A 14261-nucleotide genomic window follows, 5' to 3' on the forward strand; every position below is an offset into this window, starting at 1 on the left:
GGCAGCAGGCTCAGGACAAATGTCAGGAAGTTCTGTTTCACACAGCGGATGGTGGACGCTTGGAATGCTCTTCCGGATGAGGTGGTGACGGAGACTACCATTCTGGGTTTCAAGTATAAGTTGGATGTATACCTCCTTGCAAAACATATTGATGGATACGGGTAACCAGGGTCTCCAACTGGGAGCACCTGGCTTGGCCTCCGCGTGTGCGGGTCGCCGGAATAGATGGACCTAGGGTCTGATCCGGCGTAGGCATTTCTTATGTTCTTAATGCTGCGCGCGCTAGACGCTAATGCCAGCATTGAGCTGGTGTTAGTTCTAGCTGCGTAGCACGCGCTAATCTGCCGCGTGCGCTAAAAACGCTAGCGCACCTTAGTAAACGGAGCCCTTAGTTTTCCATATTTGTTCTTTACTACCAGAATACATAGGGTGCATTTTTTCTCTTTGGAAGACTGAATGAACAAGGTATAAGAAGTTGGTGACAATTTATTTCATATATTAAAACAATGTACAAGATGAAGTGCATTTCTACAGTAAAATGCATAATATATATACAGAAAACTCAGTTTTAAATTCAACATAACTGAGCAACAGGGTGATTCAGTTGGTTGAATTTAATTTATCTAGCAACTGTATTTCATTAGAAGACTACTACAATTTAAAATCAGTAAAAACGAACAAGAATGAATTTGCTTTTATTCAAATTATAGATTTTTTAAGGGGTAAACCCCAATAATTCTACCACAAAGGCACCATTTTGCTGGAAAAATTGAAAATTTATATTAGTAGTTTGAAAATTCTCATTAGAAATACCATAGTTATAGCATTATAAGAAAAGACAGAAATACCCATTATTGTTACCATAGTTTTAGGTTTAATTGATGGCATTTCCATATTATAATCAAAACATTTCAAGTTTCACAATTTTGCTGGAAGCCTGTTTTTTGTTTGTTTGTTTTTTAAATCCAAAACATATATTTGCCGGTCCCAGTACCTGTTAATCACATTTCTAAAACAAACAATAAAATTCAGTTTATCAACTTTGGTGTTAAAGAGGCTAAAAATAGAAAATATTTAAAATAAAATTGTTTGAGAGTTAGAACCCATCTAACTCAAAATCAACTTGATTTTTTATTTTTATTTACTTGAGCGTCCCTTTTACTAAACTGCGGTATAAAGTGGCCTTAGTGCATCCTTATGCAGGTTTTTCCCGCACACTAAGGCCATTTTTACAGTAGGAATAAAATGGCCGGTTTTCTATCTTTTCAATTAATGGCCATGTGCTAATGTTGCCATTAATGCATACTCAATAACAGTACTCTAGCCTTAGTGCTAGCTCCTACTTTCTTGCTAACACCTTTCAGTTTACCATACCATTGCATACTTAATTAAATTAGCACACAAGCACTTATCAACACCTACTTTGTAGGCAATAAGGGCTCAGGTGCTAATCCTGCATTAATCATTTATCTTGCGGTAATGTAGATGCATTAACTGATTAGCACAGAAATGCCTACTCTCCACCCCCAGACACACATCCTCTGTAATAAAATTTAAAATATTTTCCAGTACATGGTTTGTACATGCAAATGACAAAATTACCATACGAAACCTGAATATATCCTACAGTAAGTAACTTAGAGCTCCTTTTACTAAGTTGCGATAGCGGTTTTAGTGCGCACTTGGCGCGTACTGAATCGCCGCGCATGCTAGACCTTAATGCTAGCATTGAGCTGGTGTTAGTTCTGGCCGTGCGCTAAAAACGCTATCACAGCTTAGAAAAGGAGCCCTTAGTAAAAGGACCCTTTAATTTCAGAAAACACTAATAACTACCATTTTTTGGTATTTTCACGTTTCTAAGTAACAGCAGTTTCTTTAAATAAAATAATGTACACATGTGTTTAAAAATCCCACTGTGTTTATGCACTAAAAAAGGGAGAGGTGAGGGAAGGGAACTCAGGATATAATATATTGGCACAATAAGGCCAAAGTCAAGAGGCTCAATGACCCAGGGAGCTCAAGTAGAATAGAGACCAAAAAATATCTATACTCCCGGAAAAGGATTGCAGTGGGCTCCCCAGACCCAAAGGCTGGCATCCATCATCACCACCATCACAGAATCCATGAAGTCATTCAGGCATTTGCCAAACAATAACTGCTCCTTAAAGGGAAGTCTAACCAAAGTAGCCTTGGAAGTGGAATCACCTGATCCAAAGCATCCTGCAAGCAAAGATGGAGTACCTGATACTTTGACAAAACTTGCATAAGGTCATACAAAGCATCTGTGAGTGTATAAATTACTTGCAGGCGCCATCTTGCCAGTGTTTGAAATTCTTCGACAGAGTACTGACAGACTGTAAGTAAAGCTGATAGAGTAAATGGCCCTGGCTTTGGTTCCGGGGCATGTAACTACCCTGGCCCTGGCCCCGATAGCCCGACACGGCACAGTTAAAATAAAAGAGAAGATTGAAAAAAACAGAATCCCGAAGATAAGTATTGTTCTGTTGGCTTTTTTCAAATCTCTGAAGCGGTCTATAGTTAAAAGTATATGAGATAATCTAATAGTCACAAGTTAGCATTAAGAAAAGTATAAAAATGATATGAAAGAAAAATTAAACAGTATGAACATAACGTACAGTGTTGGCCAGTGATTGAAGTACGGAGGAGCTATATGCATAGTGTCTACGCTGATAGTGCAAGTCAATGTGACAACAAAGCGTAGTACTCCTTGATTCTGAGGCCTTTTCCTGCATTGCAACTATATAGTAACTATATAATAACTTTATTCTTCTATACCGCCATAGTCGTGAGACTTCTAGGCGGTTTACACCCAAGAGAGCTGGACAATCAGCGAAGTTACAATGTGTTGAGATCCGGGATACAGTATACAGACACTTACTACAAAAGCATATAGAATCTTACAAAAAAAGTCCGGGATACAGCATGTAGGGTCTTACAAAGAGCATATAGAGTCTTACAAAAAGGCAGAGAGATACAGCATACGGAGTCTTACAACAGGCAGTGAAAATACAGCAAACAGAATCTTAAAAAGGCAGCAGAAAAAATGTTATGCATTTCAGATTTGAAAGCAAGAGTGGACATATGTAGTGTTGGGTGAAGATACTTTTTTAGGTGACAATTCTGTTGAATAAGGCAGTTTTTATGGTTTTTTTAAAGGCCTTATATGTCAGTCTTGCTTGAAAAAACATGTTTATATATAAAAAAAATACAAAAAAATATGATTAATAACAGCTGGTAAAAGCCAACTGAGTATAGACCCCTTCACTGAAGTGGTTTTCTTTGATATTTTTTGTATACTGATTACTAATACCACTTAGTTAGTATTTCCCTAAGATTACATACAAAGCATCAGCAATATAATCTGACCCAGCCAAAAGAAGTTGAGGAGGATCCACAGCCTCACTCTCCAGTGTGCGCAGTCAAGAGAGACAGGTGCATGTGACAAAAGACATTGCTGAAGCAGTTTTGATGCCTAAAGAGCCTCTGGAGGACCATGCTCAAAGCCTTTTGGTCTCGCTCTCTCCGAGATTATCTCGGAGAGAGCGAGGCCAGAAGACTTTGAGCATGCGCAAATGCTCAAAGCCTAGTCCAGCCCAGCACAGGAAGAAGGAGGATCTCTCTCGCACCGCCCAGCCCAGCCCAGCCCAACGAGGGAGGATCTTCGGGCACTGGCACTGGCACATCCTGTGCATTGGTGCTGGTGCAGATGCCGGTGCCCAATCGGGTAAGAGTTGTCTTTGCGGTGCTGGGGGGGATGTAGGATCGTGGGGGACGGGGGGTGACGCGAGCGGGGGGGGGGGGGAGGATGCCGGTTCGCAGGGGGAATGCCGGATCAGAATGAAAAAAAAAATTTGTACAAAGCGCTCACACGTATAATGCGCATGGTTATGCACGGTTTGTAAAATCGTGTATAATGCGCGCGTTATATGCGTGAAAATACGGTATTAGTAGTAGTAATTATTATGGGGCTTCAAAAATAATTTAACCTTTTCCTATCGTAATAAATTTTACGTTACGCTGGTTCCAATCGTAATTATTTTAGCAAAGTTTTGTATTATTCACCATTATCATTTACGGCTATTGTAAACATAATGTAAATAAGTCATAAGTCTGTAAATTCAAATATTTTGTGTTCCTGGCTTTTTATTAGTCCATACAGACCGTTTATCCACTGTCTGTCATTTTTGGAATGTCCCGTCATCCGGGACACACGATAGGAGGAGGTTAATACAAAAAATTCAAAAAAATCTTTAATTCAAGTATAAAGTTGGAAAAAAAACCCTAACAAGTAACAGATTTATATTTAACAATCTTCAGCACCAGATATATAAGCAAATAAGGAAAGATTTGGTTCTTACCTCGTTAATCTTCTTTCTTATAAACCCACACTCTATTCCTGAACCTTTGGGTAGTCAATCCCTCTTGCAAGAACTCTTATAGGAAGCTTCATTTGCATACTTTTGCTCCTTCTCTCTTACTTCTGGGCTGTCCTCCAATTCCTCAATGTGTAACAAGGCAGACAGTCATTCCTGGAGAGGACACAGAAGAGGGAGGGGTACAGGGATACTCCCTGAGAAACATGTCTGGTCTGCTCATATTAGTAAACATCACAACAAATAATCAAATATTTGGAAAACAGAATAAGCAATCATACAACTCAACAATTAGAACTCAACCTGAACTAACAGTGTGGGGGGCATGTTGAATATGGATACCCTAGATTGAAGAAAATGCTATTTGCAGATTGCATACTTGATAAGGCTGGACAAATGAACAAGTCCAAATTACGAGTACTTATTGAAGTTGACAGAATGTGACTCAACATTTCCCAGTGCAGGCTTTAAAAACAGAGTATGGGTTTACAAGAAAGAAGATTAACGAGATAAGAACCTAATCTTTTCTTCTTGTACAACCACACTCTATTCCTGAACCTTCAGGAAATAACAGAGCAGTCGCTCAAACTTAGGGTGGGCCCGATGAGCCTGCTACAAGAATCGATGATCCAAATGTGAAATTCAGTTTGGCCACCACATCTATTCTGTAAAACTTCGTGAATGTGAATAGAGAATACCAAGTGGTGGCTCTACAAATCTCTTCTGGGGAAACCACCAAAGACACCACCCATGAGGAAGCAATGCCTCACAAGGAGTGGGCCTTCAGCGAAATAGGAGGACATTTCCCAGCTCCAATACAGACAGAAGAAATGTCCATTCAAATTCATCTGGAAATCTATGCCTTCGTTGCCAGCTGACCCTTTCTGTCACTCTAGCCAGGACAAACAGATGATCTGACAACCAAAATTCATCCAAATACCTCAGCAAAAGCCTGTGCACATCCAGAGATTATAACACCCTGTCTTGTTTTCTCTAATCCGAGGATATAGACAGAGCTGTAGATGACCACCTTAGTCTTGAAATACAACCGAGTTCTCCAATATTTAGCCTGAAGTCCTTCAAAATTAAAATACAGCCGAGTTCTCCAGTATTTAGCCTGAAGTCCTTCAAAATTAAAATACAGCCGATTTCTATAGCCTGAGTGCAACATGACTAATATCCAAAGTTCTGGCAAGAATCAACTCACAGGAACATGATGGCAGATAAAAGCTAAATGGCCCATCCAGTCTGCCCATCTGCAGCATCCACTATCTCCTCCTCTCCCTAAGAAATCCCACATGCTTGTCCCATGCTTTCTTGAATTCAGACACAGTCAATGTCTCTACCACCTCTACTGGGAGACTACTCCACACAACCACCACCCTTTCTGTAAAAAAGTATTTCCTTAGATTACTCCTGAGCCTATCTCCTCTTAACTTCATCCCATGCCCTCTCACTCTTGAGTTTCCTTTCAATTGAAAGTCTCGCCTCATGTGTATTTATGCCAAGTAGTTATTTAAACTTCTCTATCATATCTCCCACCTTTTCTCCAAAGTATACATATTGAGATCTCTGAGTCTGTTCCCGTACACCTATGACATAAACCACTGATCATTTTTAGTAGTCTTCCTTTGGACCGACTCCACCCTGTTTATATCCTATAACTGTGCTATAAAGCTGAGTTTCCCAGCAGAGCTAAATAACTGAACAGAGGACTTCCTCAGTTTGCACCTCTGTAACCTGAGATAACTATGCTAAATACCACTTTTTAATTAGTTGGTTGTTTTTTTTTTAATGGAGCCACCTTCCTGAGAAGGGAAGAGAGTACAGATTCTGTACTGTACTTGTATTGAGATGGCAATAGAGGTGATTGTATCGTACATATGAAAAGAAAGCATCTGACTTGTTCAGCTTAGGAAGAAGAAAATTTCAAGTGGTCCCCAAGAGAAGAAATTCCTCTAGCTTATAAGAGACACAAAATTAGATTAGATTCTAAAACTTGAAATGCACAAGAAAACAGAGGATCAAGAGAGACAGGAAAAAAACCTCTTCCTACATGCTAAATCCCCTATCTGACTGAGACAAAGACAACACCAGAATGAGCTCTAAAATGAGCCATGAAACCAGCAAGCTCCCACAAGGAATGGCTCTGAATAATTCAACACTTTAGACAAATAAGCTGATGACAATAAGGCAGGCAAACTGCTGGGAGTGTGAAGGGACCTTAGAGCAAGAAAGACTCCCTGCCAACCTTGAAACACACATATAAAAACTCACTGCTGGAATTAACAAACTTGAAAAAAAATTCACCACAAGAATACAAGGCAACTTGGGTATATAAGGCAAATTTAGTAAGCTAAGAAGGATATGGAAAGCTTCCTGGTTAACAAACACCAACCATAGAAGGCATAATTTATTTCACAGCAAGCATGATGAGAACTTGGTATTGGTGTAAAGCAAAAGTACACTAAAGTACCTTGTCAGCAAACAATTCATTAATTTTATCCAGAAGTAAGGTTGAATAATAACAGAATCTAATATCTTCAAACTATAGGACAAGAAGGGTGGGAGAAGGATCCAAAACCTCATAGTGTCACTCCAGCTCCAGAAAATCTTCAGCATACTTAAAAGGAGCATAATCTTTTTCAAGAGGAACCCATGTTCTACTAACAGTTAATAGCTGGGTCAAGAGCTGTCTGACAAAAACCGACTAGGACCTGCATAGTCCATTCACCATATGGAAATAGAGAAAATGTTGAGCACTCTATAGCTGCACAATATCCTTAAGGGTACTACATTTTCCCTGTCTCCATCCACTAGTTAACGGACATAGCATATTAATTCTTGACTGATCTGATATGGACACAATGGAAAAAAAGATCATATCAGTACCAACTATCCCTTCCTCTCTCACAGATTAGCTATAATTATGAAGATAACTATAGACACAAACGGGGCAGGATTAACCAATAGATCAAGTAGGCCCGTGCCTAGGGCCTGAAATGGTCAGGGTAGCCCGATGAAGGAGGGCATCAACAATGTTTTTTCCAAACAGCGATGGGCCCCTCCAGCATCGATTAGCAACACGGGCCCCCCTTGATCGGCAACGCGGGCCCCACCCCGATCGGCAACATGGCCCCCCCTTCCCCCCAACGACGGAAAGTAAGACAAGTAAGCAACGTGGGTAAGAAAGGCAACATGAACTGTAATTGTGCAAGCGGTGCTGCTTGCCCAAAACTTCCCTCTGACACAGCTTCCTGTTTCCGCCTGGGCGCATGGTGGGGTGGGGTGGGACAAGGGGCCCAGTGTACTTGTGTGCCTAGGGGCCCTCGACAAATTAATCCTGCCCTGGACACAAATGTTAAGTAATACAGATCTTTGTAGGGATAAAGCTAGGTAGATAGACAAGAAAATTCAACACAAAAACTATGCAAGAGAAACGTTACAGCTACAACAAAAACACATATAAAGCAGGATGTTAGTGCTGTGGACATCAAAGTAAACACAACTGCATTCCTTTGCATTACCATAAGAAGATAAGAATTGCCATACTGGGACAGACTGAAGGTCCATCAGTATCCTGTTTCAACTTTGGCCAGGTCCAGGTCCCAGGTCCTCTTTAACCTCTCCTCATAGGGAAGTCGTCCCAAACCTTTTAGTATTTTCCTTTTACCCGTACTTTTTCTAATTCCGCTATATCTTTTTTAAGATACAGTGACCAGAATTGCACACAGTATTCAAGTTGCTGCCATACCACAGAGCGATACAAGAGCATTATAACATTTTCATCTTTATTTTCCATTCCTTTCCTGATAATTCCTAACATTCTATTTGCTTTCTTAGCCGCCACCACACATTGAGCTGAGGGTTTCAACGTATCCTCAACAATGACACCTATCATCAGAATTGTTTTATATGGTATAATCCTGCAATACCAAACGTTATAATGGTTTTCTGTTTACAAACACTTTAACAAATAAAAAAAAAATAAAACAGCACCGGGCATTAGTTCCTCATAAAATGTGCTGAAATGATTATAGTAGAATTACCAGACATCTCTGATTTTGGGGGATTATCCATGACTCAGTAATGAGTAGCCTAGTAGTTCATGCAGTAGCCTGTGAACCAGAACTGGGTCATTCTACTTGCTTCTCCAAGACAGAACAATCAGCCCTCTCCTCCATGCCAGCATCAGAAGAGGTCAGTTTTTTCTGCCGTGCTGGGTCAGTCTTATAAGAGTCACGTGGTTGTACCTTTTGCAAGACTGATTCACCACAGCAGAGGAAGCTGACATGTTGTTAAGTACTGTTCCTGCTGCCAGCATAAATGGAGGGACAGAGCACATCTTGGAAGAATTTGAGCCAAAAATAAGCAGCTACTTCCACCCACTTCCTTTCTTCAAGCAAACAGGAGGTAGTAATGATGGCTGAGGCAGAAAGATGAAGTGAACACCATAGTGACGCTGATGGGGCAGTGCAGGATTGAGTAGAGGAAGGGTAAAAGAGCTGGGGAGAGTATCAAGGGTAAAGGAAGGGGCAGTAGAACCAGGAACGGGGCAATAGAACAGGGAAAAGAGAGAGCACTGAAAATAGTGAGGGAGTAGCTGGAGGAGGGGGGATGGAACTAGGATGGAAGGAAGGGCATTGAACAAGGTGACTTAAGAAGGTATAACTGAATTGGGGAGAAGATGATGAAACATGGACACTGGAACATGCGAGTGGAGGGTCAGAGAATGATGGGCAAGAGTGATGGAACTGGGAAAGGATGAGGCAATATAGAAACAAAAAGGAGAGAGAAGTGATTGCACTGGGACAAAGGGAAGCAGCTCTGGAACTGTAATGTGGAAGTGAAAATGGAGAGAGAGCAGGTGATGATGAAAATTCTGAAATGGGGAATCAGAAACAGAGTTCATGAACCGAGACAAAAAGAAGGAGAGTTAGGAAAATATGAAAAGGGAACAGAATCAGAAGAAAAAGAAAGATTTAGGAAGAAGAAAAACTTAAATATTGTATTAAAATATCCATTGATGAAGGAATCAAAACAGACAAAGCTGAAACAGAGAGGTGGTGGTCAGAGAGGAAGAATTTATAAAAAAAAAAAAAAGGAACAGATGAGATGAGAGCATGAGAAAGAGCCACTGAGCTATAAGAATAAACAAGATATAAGGTGGGAAATTTTTATTGTCTGGTACAGAATAGTAATGGTGCATCTGTGTAAAATATCCTGGGACCTGGTTCAAAGTTTTAAGGCCTGAATGTATTTCCCACATAGTTATTTACATGCTGGGAAAAGCTAGATTTTTTTCAGTTGATCTGGTTTTTCAGTGCATAATTAATTCTCTTCTGTGCAGGATATGCCTGATATAATCTAAGAAGACATTTTTGTACTGGATCCTAAATATTTTCTGGTAAGAAAACTCAAAAAATGTACTTTATGATATAAAGGAACTTCATATTTGAGCAGATTGTAACTTTTACAAGGAAAGCTGCCTGGAAGAAGGAACCCTGCCCCAACCCTTCCAGGTGTCCTAGATTTGTACATCAATCTGGCAATCTTCCTATACCATGATGACAGGAATTGCATGCAGCTTCATTCTGAAATTTACATCATAATATTTCCTGTCCCATCCCCTCCTGTACCAACAATCTCTTTTACTTATAGTACATTGCAAAATCACTGGATTTTCATTATTTGCTAGATGTTAGCTGCCATGAAACGTCAGAAATATATTTTTAACAGTGAACAGTACAAACAATTCTAAAGCACAAACCTGAAATCTAAGAAGTTAAAAACTCAGGGGTTAAATTCTCAGGCGAGAGTAGTTATTTTTTCTGATTTTTCTAATCTATTACTAGTTATTTGTTAACATATAAGGAAAAATGCAATGACAGCTGAAACCTGGAGAGTGTCTAATATAATGCCAATTTGTAAAAAAGCTCCATGTGTGATCTAGAAAGGTGTAAACTGGTGAGTGTGACATCACTGCTGGGCAAAATGGTAAATACTTCCAAAAAGGAGATATGACAGAGACATTTAAATATCATCATGACATTAAAAAAAATTAGGTTCTTACATTGATAATAATCTTTCTTGTAGATGTGTCTAGTGGTCCTGAACCGTAGGGTCTTGCATCTGAACCCACAAGTTGCTTGCAGAAAACAGTCAATCATGTTTTCAACTCCACCTTCTTCCCAGTGAGCAGCTTCTGACCCCTCAGTTCATACAAAAGCAATCAAGCAGCACTGTAATGAAAGACATAACTGGAAAGAGGGAAATGGGGAGAAATCCCTGACAGTACAATTCTGTTCTGCTCTGTAACAAACATTAACAATAAACATTATAACATTCAAACAGCTGCTATAAAAACAGATACAAAAACGTGTGCATCCAGCACTAAGTATATATAGAGCTCATAGCTACTCGCATGTCCCACTATTTAGCAGAGCCATGCTGTAAATTCACAGTGTTTTGGATTCATGATAGAAACTGGACCCTGAGTGAGAAGGTCCACTTGAACCGGCAGCCTGAGGCCGTTGGTGCCTTGGAGATGGACTAGGTCTGCATACCACGGCCTTTGGGGCCAATGAAGCACCACTAAGACTACCAATCCTGCAAATGACTCATCCAAGCATGGGCCACAGGGGGAACATGTGTAAGAGCTCTTTCTCCGGCCCTGGTTGGACCAGCACATCCAACCCCTCACTTCCGGTCTCATAACTTTGGCTGAAAAAGCGAGTCATCTTTGTGTTTATTGCTGAGACCATCAGATCCATCTATGGAGGTCCCCACTGCTGAATTATGGCACCAGGGGGGACAGTGACCATTCCCTGGGTCAAGTGTCTGCCGACCAAGGAAGTTGGCCTGCAAGTTTTCTACTCCCGCTCTATTCACAGCTAAGAAAGCCTGAAGATGGGTTTCCACCCACTGGAAGAGGAGATGAGCTTCTAGATACAATGGAGTGCTCCTGGTGCCTCTTTGCATAGGCTACTGCTGTCACATTGTCTGAGAAGACTCTGACTGCCTCGCCTTCCAGAGATTGCTCCAGTGCCTGAAGAACTAATCAAATGGCTCTGAGTTGCAGGCAATTTATGGACCATTTCTGTTGAACTAGTCCAATGGCCCTGCACTGGGTGACTGTTGTAATGACCCTCCCAGCCATAAAGGCTAGCATCAGCTGATAATTTCTGCCAGGAGAAGATGCGAAGAGGCATGCCCCTGGAGAGGGCAATTGGCTACAGCTACAACCACATGCTGCTCTTTGTTACCAGCAACCATGGGAGCCATTGCTGAAATGAGTCCATCTGAGGAGACCAGCAAGAGAGGTGAGAGTCTTGAAGAGGTCTCATGCGCTCTCGCCCAAGGGACCACCTCTATGGCTGCTGCCATCGACCCCAAGACTTGCAGGTAGTGCCACGCTATGAGAGATAGTCTCTAGAGCAGATCTTGCCTCCTGAACTTCCATCTACATGGCTCTGGAACAAATAGCTGTCCCAAAGCCATATCGAACTAGACTCCCAGGTACTCCAGACACTGACGATCCATCCCAAGTCTTGGAGAAGTTGTACCACTTTCAAAACTGCTCATTCCCCTTCCTCCTTGGATGAAGCTCTGATTTGTCAATCATCCAAGTATGGGTGCACTTAGATCCCAGCCTTCTTGAGGTGTGCTGCCACCACCACCACCACCACTACGGTAAAGGTGCAAGATGCTGTTGCTAGACCAAAATGGAAATGCTGATCCTGTACATGGAACTGCAAATACCTCCTGTGGTCCAGGAAAACGGGAATGTGAGATAGGCTTCTGTCATCAAGGTAAGTGAGGAATTACCCTGGTGCCACTGCTGCTATCACTGACCAAACAGTCTCCATGTGGCACCTTCAGAACTGCATTGACAGACTTGAGGTCTAAAACTGTTCTCCAGCTGAGCCTTTCATTTGCACATTTGATATGGTGCTTTAGTTAGATTGTGAGCATTTTTTGGACAGATAGGGAAGTTTTTAAGCACCTAGTGTTAACCACCTTGATCTGACAATAATTGTACAGTAAAGCAGTATATCAAATAAATTAAACATACATGCATACATATATGGAGTATCTGCCCAAGCCCAATTTGGCATCTGAGACCAGTTCAATGGCACAAAGATCCAGCAGCCTTTGCACCATTGTCCTGACTCTGAGGGCTCTCTCCAGTAAGGCATCCAGAAAATCTACAAAGTGATCTGGGCAGGGGGGCACCGAACTTGATTTTGTAACTGCACTGAACAACTTCCAAGATACAGCGGTATGCGCCAATATGAGCCCAGAATGACCAGAAGGCTGACAGCTTGCCCCCTATCTGTGGAAGCTTGATTCCTGACCTGGCATCAATGTGATTTCTTAGAGGATGGGGAGAAGAGAGAGTCTGAAGCCTGCTGTCTTCTGTCTCCACTAGACCTCAGACATGATCCCTGAAAGGACAGTTGTATCACTTGGCTTGCTGCAAAAGAACTGAATCTTCAAGAACCTCAAAAATTACCCCTTTCTGGACCCCAAGCTATGCAGGGTCTACTATCTAGTAATGCCTTGGGGCGACAGTCCACAAAGCTTGACATCAGGTCATCCAGACCTTTGACAAATAGTATGCCCTTTAAAGGGGAGTCTGCTCAGTGTAACTTTAGAAGCAGAATCTCCTACCCACAATCTGATCCAGAGTATCCACTGAGAGGAGATCACATAGGCTGATGCCTTGTTCATAACTCTGATGAGATCATACAGAGTATCCGATATATAATTTACCCCAGCTAGGAGCATTTGGGGATTGTCGTTAACCTCAGGAACTGATGCTCAAGACAGACATGTGTGGCAAACATGTGCCACAAAGGAAGTCAACAGCTGCCACCTTAATTCCTAAGGTTAAAGCTTCAAATTGCTGCATGAAGAGCAAGTCCACTTTACGATCCTACAAATCCTTTAAAATAACACCACCCTTACAAGGCAGGGAGGTGAGTTTGGTGATTTGTGCCAACAGTGAATTCACCTAGAACTGAACAAATAGCTGCCATCAGGTAAAACCATCAAGTAAAGCCATCAGGTAAAGCTTGGACATAGCCTTAGCCATCCATAGGGACCCCCCCTCTAGAGACTCCCAGTAATCCATGACCAACTTAGTTATGTCTGGATGTGAAGGAAAGCATGCTAAGTGACAGAGCTGCTCATAACTGAGCACTGAGATAAAGGAGCTGGAGGAACTTCCAGCTTCAGCTCTCAGCAAGGCAGAAATAATGCTGGAAAGTGCAAAGGCTTTGAAAATCCGGCACGCCATAGGGTTATCCTACTAGTACAAGACCAATGCCGCTTCTGAACAGTTACTTTCCTGCACTGGGCCAGACTCTGCCAGTGAAACTTCATCCTGGGACAACAATGGCATAGAATCGGGATTTCCATCCGTCCAGACTAAACCTCTTGGTCCAAGCCTGTGTCCTCGACTGGCTAGGATGCCTGCTGAAGGGAGTTCCCCTGCGCCACTGCCTCTGGAGCACTGTGAGCAGACACTGAAGACCCTTGGCTGTTCAAATAGGCATTCAACATAAAGCTCACAAAATCTGGGGTAATCCCTTGTATTGGGGGTCTCAAGGACCCAGGCAGGGGCACCTCCCCCTCAACCCCTGCCGGTCCACCTGGGCTCCACGGTCCCCACGTGTTTGCATTTGGCCAATGCACCTGGAAAAGGTCTCTTCCCCTGGGAACATGCCTCCTGTGGATCCCCAGCTTTGGAAGACTCGAAGGAGGCTCTGAGCCCGAGGTTCCCATCCCTCCCCCCATGCACTCTGCTGCACTTGAGACATGGATGCTCCTCGGCTGGCTATCCATCATAAACCTGGCATGATA

At 42.0% G+C, this 14261-nt stretch overlaps 1 protein-coding gene across 8 annotated transcripts in view; it reads right to left on the reverse strand.

Moving 5' to 3' along the window:
- Positions 1–14261, reverse strand: part of PPP4R4 (protein phosphatase 4 regulatory subunit 4) — a 417794-nt gene that overhangs the window by 290728 nt on the left and 112805 nt on the right. The gene's annotated exons all lie outside the window — the stretch shown is intronic.

Source organism: Geotrypetes seraphini, chromosome 7 (genome assembly GCF_902459505.1).
Source record: "Geotrypetes seraphini chromosome 7, aGeoSer1.1, whole genome shotgun sequence".
NCBI classification, from domain to species: Eukaryota; Metazoa; Chordata; class Amphibia; order Gymnophiona; family Dermophiidae; genus Geotrypetes; species Geotrypetes seraphini.